This window comes from Ovis canadensis, chromosome X (assembly GCF_042477335.2).
Source record: "Ovis canadensis isolate MfBH-ARS-UI-01 breed Bighorn chromosome X, ARS-UI_OviCan_v2, whole genome shotgun sequence".
NCBI classification, from domain to species: Eukaryota; Metazoa; Chordata; class Mammalia; order Artiodactyla; family Bovidae; genus Ovis; species Ovis canadensis.
The window spans coordinates 135,176,927-135,187,755 of NC_091727.1; positions in this window are offsets into that span (position 1 = coordinate 135,176,927).

Here is a 10,829-nt window from a genome sequence, read left to right on the forward strand (position 1 = left end):
AGATCTGAGACACCTTTATATGTTTAAAAGAAGTAGACCTATGTTACAGAAACAATTCGGTGTTCTCCATGAATTCATTAATAGTCTCTAAACACTCTTTAAGGTATTTTTTTTTAATTGGAGATAATTGCTTTACAAGTTGTGTTGATTTCTGCTGTACAATGAGATGAATCAGCTCTTTAAGGTTTTTAAGGGGGCATTTAAAGCTTGTTTTAAATCATTGATTCTCAAACTTTAGTATGCGCCAGAATCATCTTATGGGGCTTGTTAAAACGTTGGTTACTGGGGCCCGCTCTTAAGAGTTTCTGAAATTCAGTAGTTCGGGGGTGGTGCTTGAGAATCTGCTGATGTGGCTGGTCTCAAGACCATGTTTTGTGATTCATCATAGTTCTCTAATGGGTACAAGCCTATAAACCCTAAAATGCAACTCTAAGAAGCTGCTTGCTCCCTGAGTTTTGATTGCCTCCCCCACTATCCTGTATCAAGTAGTTTAAACTTTCTATGGAAGTGTAAATTGCATATGGCTATTTATAATACTTTGCATCTCCGGTGAGGACTTTGAAAACCTGTGACATCTGAGGTTACCTTACATTTCCACCCATATCATAGTGGCCGTTAACAATTACACTTCTCAGTGGCCTTCAGGCCTGGATGCCCTCAGGCCAATACCAGTTGCACCTGAACTTTGATAGATGTTTTTGTAGAATTCTGTCTAGCCTGGAAATCCTTGGTCTGTTTAGAGCTTGAGGCCCAGAGAAACACTCTGAAGCCGGAAGCAACTACCAGATTGGTATTACCTGATTCCATTTTATTCAAGGACACTTTTTATTGAAAACCATGCTGAGGATACAGTGGGTAGTGATTTGAAATTCTTCAATGACTTCTAATTTCTGTCAAAGTTGCCAAGAAAGCAAGATACCATTTCAACTCATGTCATACCAAGCCAGTTATTTACTTTGCCCTCCTAAGGCTTTCAGGAGGCTTTTTTCAGAGGGTTCACAAGTAGGAGTTTTTGCTTTCCAGGCTGCTCAGTTAATTTTCCAGAACATTCTCTTAGTATAAGCAAAGATTCTTCAGTTAGCCACTAGATGTCACCAAACCCCAGGATAGGCTTGGTTGATCCCGGCCCACCCCACCCCAACCACCCTGTGAACTGATACACAAAAGCACTGTAAGTTTTATCTACAAACCAAGGTCTTTTCCTTCAGGGAAAATGCTCTCAGCAAAAATGAGGATTTCTCCAAGCTGAGCCTCGAGGACTGTTGCAAAACAGCTGCTGATGGAATGAAATTCCATTTTGCTGTGCGTGATACCAGGGTGAGATTGTCACAAGGGCCATTTCACAACTTGCTCCCACAATGACCAAAATTCGGTCTTGTGAATGCAAAAACAAGAACAAAAACACAAAAAACGCCACACATGTGCATGGGGTCACAAGCTTACCGTGGTGCAAGACCTCGTTTGGGAAAAGAGGGTGTTAGTTTGCGCCTGGAGCTTCTGTGGAAATGCTTTTTCCAAGAGCCCTTTTTCTCCCTCCCTCCCTCCTTTGCACAGGGCTCTTTTGTCAAGCACGCACTTTATAAATGAGAAAACTGAGTCTCTGGGAGAGTAAGAATCAACGTTGTCTTTAGGGAAGAAGCAGGATGCTGGAGGGAGAGGAAATGACGTCTGGCCAGGGAAAGAGAAGGAAATGTCTTGGATCCTCAGGGGATGATGTAAGGGTAGTCTTGCCCTGGGACGTGAGTCAGGAGGGTGGCGCTGACCAGCGCTGGGTCCAGCGACTCCTCTATAGCTCCCCAGACTGCAGCCCCCTTTTCCACACGGCTTAGCCTGCAGAGTGACGGTGAGAGGGTCAGGTAGGGGCCCCTCTGGAAGACAAAGAATTTGGAAAGAATTCATTGTTCCCTCTCACCGTCTGCTTTCCAGAGACCCTCGACACTCCCCACCCAACCCCCTAGTGTATTTCTTTTGCCAAGAGGGATAGGGCAGAGGTCTGGCCCTGGCCGTTCTGGAATAAGTACGGGCCTTGTACGAGGGGGCGTGGTTAGCGCGATGACTGACAGCCGGTGGCCTCCAGGAGGAAGGGACTTCTGGAGTCTCCCTGCCCATCTCTGAGGGGCGAAAACTACTTTGGTAACCGTCTGCTGCTGCTGCTGCTAAGTCGCTTCAGTCGTGTCTGACTCTGCGCGACCCCATAGACGGCAGCCTACCAGGCTCCCCCGTCCCTGGGATTCTCCAGGCAAGAACACTGGAGTGGGTTGCCGTTCTAGGGCATGCTTAAATCCAGCCCCCCGTAGATGAAAAAATTAAATCATAGTCAATTTAAGAAAGAAATGGACATTTTTATTGAACCAACCTGAGGATTATAACCGGAGAGACCAGCTCTTAAAGAACTTTGAGCATTGCTCCAAAGAGGTGAAGGGGACGATTTCAGAGGAACAAAGAGCAAGAGCTGTGCGTTTCAGGTTTATTTGGAGATATTGAGGACTATAGCTCTGGAGACAGCTTCTCAGAAAGTTCTGAGGAACTGCTCCCAAGAGGTAAGGGAGGAGGTCAATATGTATAAGCACAACACAACACAACAAAGTTTAGTGGCTTCAGTGGCTAATGACTCAATTCTTGTAGAAGCAGGTGGTGAATGACCTTCTTTAGTTGGCATGAAAGTGAAAGTGTTAGTTGCTCGGTGCTGTCCAACTCTTTGAGACCCCATGGACTGTGGCCTACCAGCTTCCTCTGTCCATGGAATTCTCCAGGCAAGAATACTGGAGTGGTAGCCATTTCTTTCTCCAGGGGATCTTTACAAACTTAGCCACAAGGGAAGCCCTTCTTTAGTTGGCAGTGCTCCATCATTGTCAACATATGCCCAAAGTTTGGGAGGCATTTTATGACCATTTAGCATTCCACACTATTAGGAATGTTAATTCCCAGGTCAGGCGAGGATTTCATTGATAAGCCACGCAATGTACTAGTCTGTTCTGGTCCAGGAAATGGTTCCCTCTTGTTGCTTAGTCTCATATCTAGAGTTACACTATTACAAACATTGATCTTATAGAACTATATTTGGTCAAGTGTTCCAAGTTACCTAGCCATCATTATTTTTATTGGAAGTTCAATCATACTTTGGTAATGCAAAAAACAATAGTCTTGTAAAATAGGCAGACTACAAGTAATATAACTAATACCATTGTGTTTTTCTGCTTGTTTATTTTTTGGCCATACCATATGGCTTGTGGAATCTTAGTTCCCTGACCAGGTATTGAACCTGCAAACTCAGCAGTGAAATCATGGAGTCAGAACCCCTAGACTGCCAGGGAATTCCTAGCTAGTAACATTAATAGGGTTATAAGTACATACTTATATAAGAACTTTAAGTGTGGCCCAGTATATCCCTAGGTCTGTTCCATACCAATCTCTATCTTCAAGGTAATGATTATTTTGGCATTGCCCATAAGGCACCCAGCTCAATTACCTAGTGTCATTAGGCTGATTATCCTTAGTATGATTCGTTTGTTCCTAACATTAGGGGCTGTAAACTTAGATTATCATAGCCTGATGCTAATCATATTAATCTATTCCATAACTGAAGAAGGTTATATTCTTTGATTGAAATTTAGCTAGTTTCTCTGACTGAGCTTAAATAACTTGAAAAGAAAAGCCATTTATGGTCATGCTCATAGCAAGTATGATTGATTGGCCAAGTGAGGGAATCCCATCTACTAATTATCAATACTGGCCAAAACAGAACTATAGCTTCTTTCGTCTAGAATAAATTTCCTAAGGGCCATCCAATTAGAGCCTTGGAGAGGAGAAATCCATCAAGGTAACCCAGAAGTATTGGATGTAGGTAAGTGTGGGATTGAGGATCTACGGAAAACAGGCAAGGAGAGGGAAGAATGAATTCTTATCAGATTCTTTCTTTGTCCTCCAGAGGCACCCCTACCTGACCCTTTCCCCACCACTCAGCGGGCTACCTGTGGGGAAAGGGGACTGAAGTGTGGGGAGAGATAGAGGATCAGCTAGAAAAAACTGATTTATGCAAAACTCCAAGAAATTGAACTTGGGCAAACTCTGGGAGATAGTGAGGGACAGAGAGGCCTGGTGTGCTAGAGTCCATGGGAGCCAAGGAGCTGGACACAACTTAGCAACAAAACAGCAACAACCAAGAAATTAAGAAAGTACTGTAAATATACAGGTCAGGTCCAGTACCTTGGGACAGTTTTCTGCTTCTGATGTCATCTTCTCATCATGATGTGGGTATAGTTCCTCCTATGTTGGAGCATTGGGTTAAGGTGATTTTGAGATCAGCAGTCTTCTGTACAGACCAGTCCAATGCAGGAGCACTTTCTAAGTGAGAAATATGAATCCAGAGTCAATTCCATTCAGTTTTGCTGTGTATGAGCTAGTTAAGAGAACCTGATAAGGGTCCTTCCTTCTAGGTTGGAGGCAGTCCTTTAAATGGTATCTTTTCCAGTATGCATAATATCCTAGTTGCAGGTCATGAGGCATCTGATCTTCATTCCAAGATAGATTACTATGATGAGCTCAGGAAGAAACTTATTATAGGATATCCTTTTAGTAATTTAATTAAACTTTACAATAGTATAACACTGCAACAAGGAGTCATCTAGGAAGTGAGTCTTAGTCAGTGAATGCCAAACCTCAGGGGCCTCCCCGATGGCTCAGTAGTAAATAATCCGTCTGCCAGTACAGAAGATTTGGATTTGATCCCTGGGTTGGGAAGATTCCCCTGGAGAAGGAAATGGCAACCCACTCCAGTATTCTTGCCTGGGAAATACCATGGACAGAGGAGCCTGCTGGGCTACAGTCTATGCAGTCACAAGAGACATGACTTAGCGACTAAAACAGCAACAACAACCAAACTTCAGCACTAGAACTTAATATCCACAAAAGTGTATTATTTTTAAAATTAAAAAAAATTGAAGTGTAGTCATTTACAATGTTGTACCTATCTCTGCTTTACTGCAAAATGACTCAGTTATACACATATATACATTCTTTTCTTAATATTTTTTTCAATTATGGTTTATCACAGAATATTCAATATAGTTCCCTGTTCTATACAGTAAGACTTTGTTGTTTATCAATTCAAAATGTAATAGTTCTCATCTACCAACCCCAAACTCCCAAACTTGCAGTCCATCCTTCTCCCTCACCCCTTTCTTGGCAATCATCAGTCTGTTCTCCATGTCTAATTCTGTTTTGTGGATAAATTCATTTGTGTCATATTTTAGATTACACATATGTGTATCATATAGTTTGTCTTTCTTTTTGTGACTTATTTCACTTAGTATGATAATTTCTAGTTGCATCCATGTTGCTGCAAATGGCAGTATTTCATTCTTTTTATGGCTGAGTAGTATTCCATTATATATATATCTTTATCCACTCATCTGTCTATAGACATATAGATTGTTTCCATGTTTTGGCTATTGTGAACAGTGCTGCCGTGAACACAGGGGTGCATGTATCTTTTTGAATTATAGTTTTGGCCGAGTATATTCCTAGAAGTGAGATTGCTGGATAATATGGTAATTTTATTTTTAGTTTTATGAGGAATCTCCATACTGTTTTTTCCATAGTGGATGTACCAACTTACATTTCCACTAACAGTGTAGGAGGGTTCCCTTTTCTCCACATCCTCTCCAGCATTTGTTATTTGTAGACTTTTTGATGTGGACCATTTTTAAAGTCTATTGAACTTGTTACAATATTGTTTCTGTTTTCTGTTTTTTTTTGGCCGGCATGTGGGATCTTAGATCCCTGGCCAGGGATCAAACCTGTATTCCCTGCTTTGGAAGGTGAAGTCTTAACCACTGGACCATGAGGGAAGTCCCTGTTACTTGTAAACTTTTTATTGATGGCCATTCTGACTGGTGTGAGGTAGTACCTCACTGTAGTTTTGATTTGCATTTCTCTTATAATTTGCAATGTTGAGCATCTTTTCATGTGCCTACTGGCCATTTGTTTGTCTTCTTTGGAGAAATGTCTATTAAGGTCTTCTGCTGATTTTTCAATTGGGTTGTTTGGTTTTTGTTGTTGAGTTGTACGAGTTGTAAGTCCTTGTCTATCACATCATTTTCAAATATTTTCTCCAATTCCATAGGGTTGTCTTTCCATTTTTAATGGTTTTCTTTGCTGTGCAAAAGCTTGTAAGTTTGATTAGGTACCATTTGTTTATTTTATTTTATTTTTTCTATTGCCTTGGGAGACTAACCTAAGAAAACATTGGTATGATTTATGTCAAAGAATGTTTACAAAGCTGTATTATTGAAACATAATTTTTTCTGTCTAAAATTACCCTTATTTCTACTAACTAAAGCTAAAATAAGACTATTTTATGTGTAAAATAAGTCTGATTTCAATAAACTTGGCTTGATTATTTACATATGTGATTGAGCATACAGAGTTTTTCAAAAAACTGGCTTTGCTGGAACTTTTCATAATCTTAGATTCAAATTTCAGAAGATCTCTTAAGGCCAGGAAAGCCATGGCATGGACTTGTGATCAGATATCACCTGCAGTATCTATAGACTTGGATGACTTCCTCTCTTTTTGAGGTCCCCAAGATATCTTGAGATTCTTTCATCTGTCAGGAGGTGGCCTTTCTTAGGCCTGATAATAGCCTGTTAAGGCTGTTGGAAACCTAAGAATTTCCAATTTATGGAGGGATCATTCAGAGAGAAAAAAGATAAACTTTTAAATTCTGCTTTGGTGTGTGTGTGTGCTTAGTCCTGTCTGACTCTTTGCAACCCCATGGACGGTAGCCCGCCAGGCTCCTCTGTCCATGGAATTTCCCAGGCAAGAATACTGGAGTGGGTGCCATTTCCTTCTCCAGGGGATCTTCCTGACCCAGGGATCAAACCCGAGTCTCTTGTGTCTCCTGTATTGGCAGGCAGATTCTTAATCATTAGTGCTACCTGGGAATCACTTCTACTTACAACGGTATTAATATAGAGCTTCCCTGATGGCTCAGACAGTAAAGAATCCATCTGCAATGCAGTAGACCTGGGTTCAATCCCTGGGTTGGGAAGATCCTCTGGAGAAGAGAATGGCAACACACTCCGGTATTCTTGTCTGGGAAATTCCATGGACAGAGGACCCCGGTGGGCTACAGTCCATGGGGTTGGAGAGTCGGACATGATTGAGTGACTAGTGCTCTCACTTTTTTTCATAATTAGCTTAAGGATAAAGGTTTCTTTATGTCTGGAGTACACAGATTAGAAGCCAATAATATTTCAGACCAAAAAATCCCATAAAGTTATAACCATATTTATCAGTTCATTCAGTCATATGCAGCTAATTCTTGATCTTTTGTTAACAGTTTTATGAAACCATCAGGGTTTCCATTCAGTCAGTTCAGTTGCTCAGTCATGTCCAATTCTTTGCAACCCCATGGACTGCAGCATGCCAGGCCTCCCTGTCCACCACCAACTCCCAGAGTTTACTCAAACTCATGTCCATTGAGTTGGTGATGCCATCCAACCATCTCATCCTCTGTCATCCCCTTCTCCTCCCTCCTTCAGTCTTTCCCAGCATCAGGGTCTTTTCTAGTGAGTCAGTTCTTCGCATCAGGTGGCCAAAGTATTGGAGCTTCAGCTTCAGCATCAGTCCTTCCAATGAATATTCAGGACTGATTTCCTTTAGGATGGACTGGTTGGGTCTCATTGCAGTCCAAGGAACTTTCCAGAGTCTTCTCCAACATCACAGTTCCAAAGCATCAATTCTTCAGTGCTCAGCTTTCTTTATAGTCCAACTCTCACATCCATACATGACTACTGGAAAAACCATAGCTTTGACTAGACAGACCTTTTTTGGCAAAGTAATGTCTCTGCTTTTTAATATGCTGTCTAAGTTGATCATAGCTTTCCTTCCAAGGAGCAAGCATCTTTTAATTTCTTGGCTGCAATCAACATCTGCAGTGATTTTGGAGCCCCCCCCAAAATAAAGTCCTTCACTGTTTCCATTGTTTCCCCATCTATTTATCATGAAGTGATGGGACCAGGTGCCATGATCTTAGTTTTCTGAATGTTGGATTTTAAGCCAACTTTTTCACGATCCTCTTTCACTTTCATCAAGAGGCTCTTTAGTTTTTCTTCACTTCCATTAAATTCTAATGGGTTTCCATTAGAATTAAGTTCTTACCCAGTTCAGTGGTATGATCTGAAATTTCTTGGAAACATACTTGTCAAAAAGTCCTTTCTATGAATCTTCTTGAAGATGAAGCATTTTTGCAAAGGCATCAGAGTAGACAATAACTGTCAATGAATGACAGACTTAAAAAGTTAAGGACCTGATTATTACCTTCAACAAAGGAAGCAAGAATATGCAATGGAGAAAAGATAGTCTCTTCGGTAAGTAGTGTTGGCAAAGCTGGACAGTTGCATGTAAATCAAAGAAGTTAGAACACTCTCTCACACCATACACAAAAATAAACTCAAAATGGCTCAATCTTTATAGAGCCAGAGAGCTATTGATATTTTTTACTTGACAAAGGGTATTTGAAATCAAGGACACACTTTGGTATAAGGTTACTGCTATTTTTGAGGAACAGATACTTTAGTTAATGATTTTTGTGCTTTTCTAAGGGCTTCCCTGCTGGCTCAGTGATATTTACTTGTAATATATGAGACGCATGTTCGAGCTTGGGTTGAGAAGATCCCCTGGGGAAGGGAATGGCAAGAATCCCATGGACTGAGGAGCCTGGCAGGCTACAGTCCATGGGGTCGCAGAGTTGAACACTACTGAAGTGACTGAGCATGCCTGCATGCTAAATATAGGATGATGCCAGAAATTTGGGTTCATAAAATTTTCTCTTGGAAATATCTAACTCTCTAAGGGCCAGTTTTGCCAGTTTTCCCAGTGAACAAAGTGCCTCATCCTGAGCTTTGTCCTGAATTCATTTCAGGGTGTACTGTAGGTCAGTGACTGTAGTGGCTGATAACTTGATTCTTGTAGAACTGAATAGTGAGCAACATTGTTTTATGAGTACCCTCCCCTTTGGTCTTCATTTTGACCAAAGTTTGGGAGGCATTTCCTTTTGTCCCACAGAACTAAGAATGCTCATTCCTAGGTTCGACCAGGATTTCATTGTTAGGTCACTCAATGTGCTATTCCTGGACTAGGCCCTGTTAACAGTAGCCAAAAGTCTCTGGACCACCTGTCTTACTAGACAGTTATCATCCAGGAAAAGATTCCCTCTTGTTTCTTCGCATATCTAGAGTCAAAGGTAAGGTGTCCATAGGTGTGTGGATTTCTCTCTTGTCTTTCTACTTTGTTCCATGGATCTATATTTCTGTCTTTGTGCCATTACATACTGTCTTGATGACTGTGGCTTTGTAGTATAGTCTGAAGTCAGGCAGGTTGATTCCTCCAGTTCCATTCTTTCTCAAGATTGCTTTGGTTATTCAAGGTTTTTTTGTATTTCCATACAAATTGTGAAATTCTTTGTTCCAGTTCTGTGAAAAATACTGTTGGTAGCTTGACAGGGGTTGCATTGAAACTATAGATTGGTTTGGGTAATATACTCATTTTCACTATGTGGATTATTCCACTTCTTTTTTAGATGGTGAGCTTTCAAGCTTGAGCATCAGGTGGATTTCAATTGGCTAAGTAGTAGAGTTTATTTTTTCATTCAGTGACAGAATGAATGTAAATATCTCAATTGTACATAAATAGTATTTATTATTATAAAGTGCCATTAGCATTAACACCCTAAACTCCATGGTTTAGGGTAACTGCTTGAAGTACAGAAACTCCATGGTTTTTGTAACTGCTTGGTTATAAAAAATTCAATGTTCTATAGATCAGTGCCTTTTGAACTTAAATATGCATACAGATCACCGGGGGAATCTGTTTAAAATGCAGACTCTAATCCAACCAATAGGTACAGATTGGAGCCTAAGATTCTGCATTTCTAACAAGGTTTCAGATGGTGCTGATGCTTCTTGATCTCAGATCATGCTTTTGAAAAAAAATTATTTGGCTGTGCTGGGTGTTAGTTGCAGCATATTGGATCTAGTTCCCTGACCAGGGATTGAACCCAGGGCCCCTGCACTGGGATTATGAAGTCCTAGCCACTGGACCACCAGGAAAGTCTCTCAGATCATACTTTGAATAGCTAGAGTATGGATTATTCCACTATAGCTATTTTTGGAATCCCCAGGGAGTGCTTCTAGCTATCTGGGAATTTGTCGTCCCATATAAAGGAGTTAGAACTCTTAAGTTTCTGATCATAGCTATTTTTAGACAGGTTCTCCTCTACACCAGAATTCTGCTTATGGTACCATCTCTATATCATTATATGAGTGGATTTGGAAATCTGCCATGTCAGATATTATTGGATCTGCAAGCTATTACAGTCCCTTGATGTTAACAAGTGCTGTCTGATGAGCAATGGAGGCCAAGAAGAGAGGGAATCAGAAAGGCAAACACTACAGTCTTTTCTGCTGCTTGAGAGGCAGGGGAGAGAGAGGGAGCCCTGGACCATGGCTAGCATGGTCCATTCCATGGGGCGAACATACACCTGTAGCATAAATGAAATAACTGCATCAAATCACAGCTTGATGGCACAGGCCGTGGAAACTATCCAACTCAGTCCCCTTGCTCTGATTCCATGCTTTTTAGGCAAATAAGTGATCACTGAAGATGGCAGTCAAGAACCATCATCTCTGTTAATGTTTCTCCCAGCGTTGGTAAGTGCTTAACAAACATGCCTTCTAGTCATTCATTCAGATAAGCAAAGACTAATAATACTAATTTTCATACTGTTATGGGGTTCTCAAGGCAAGGATACTGAAGTGGTTTGCCAT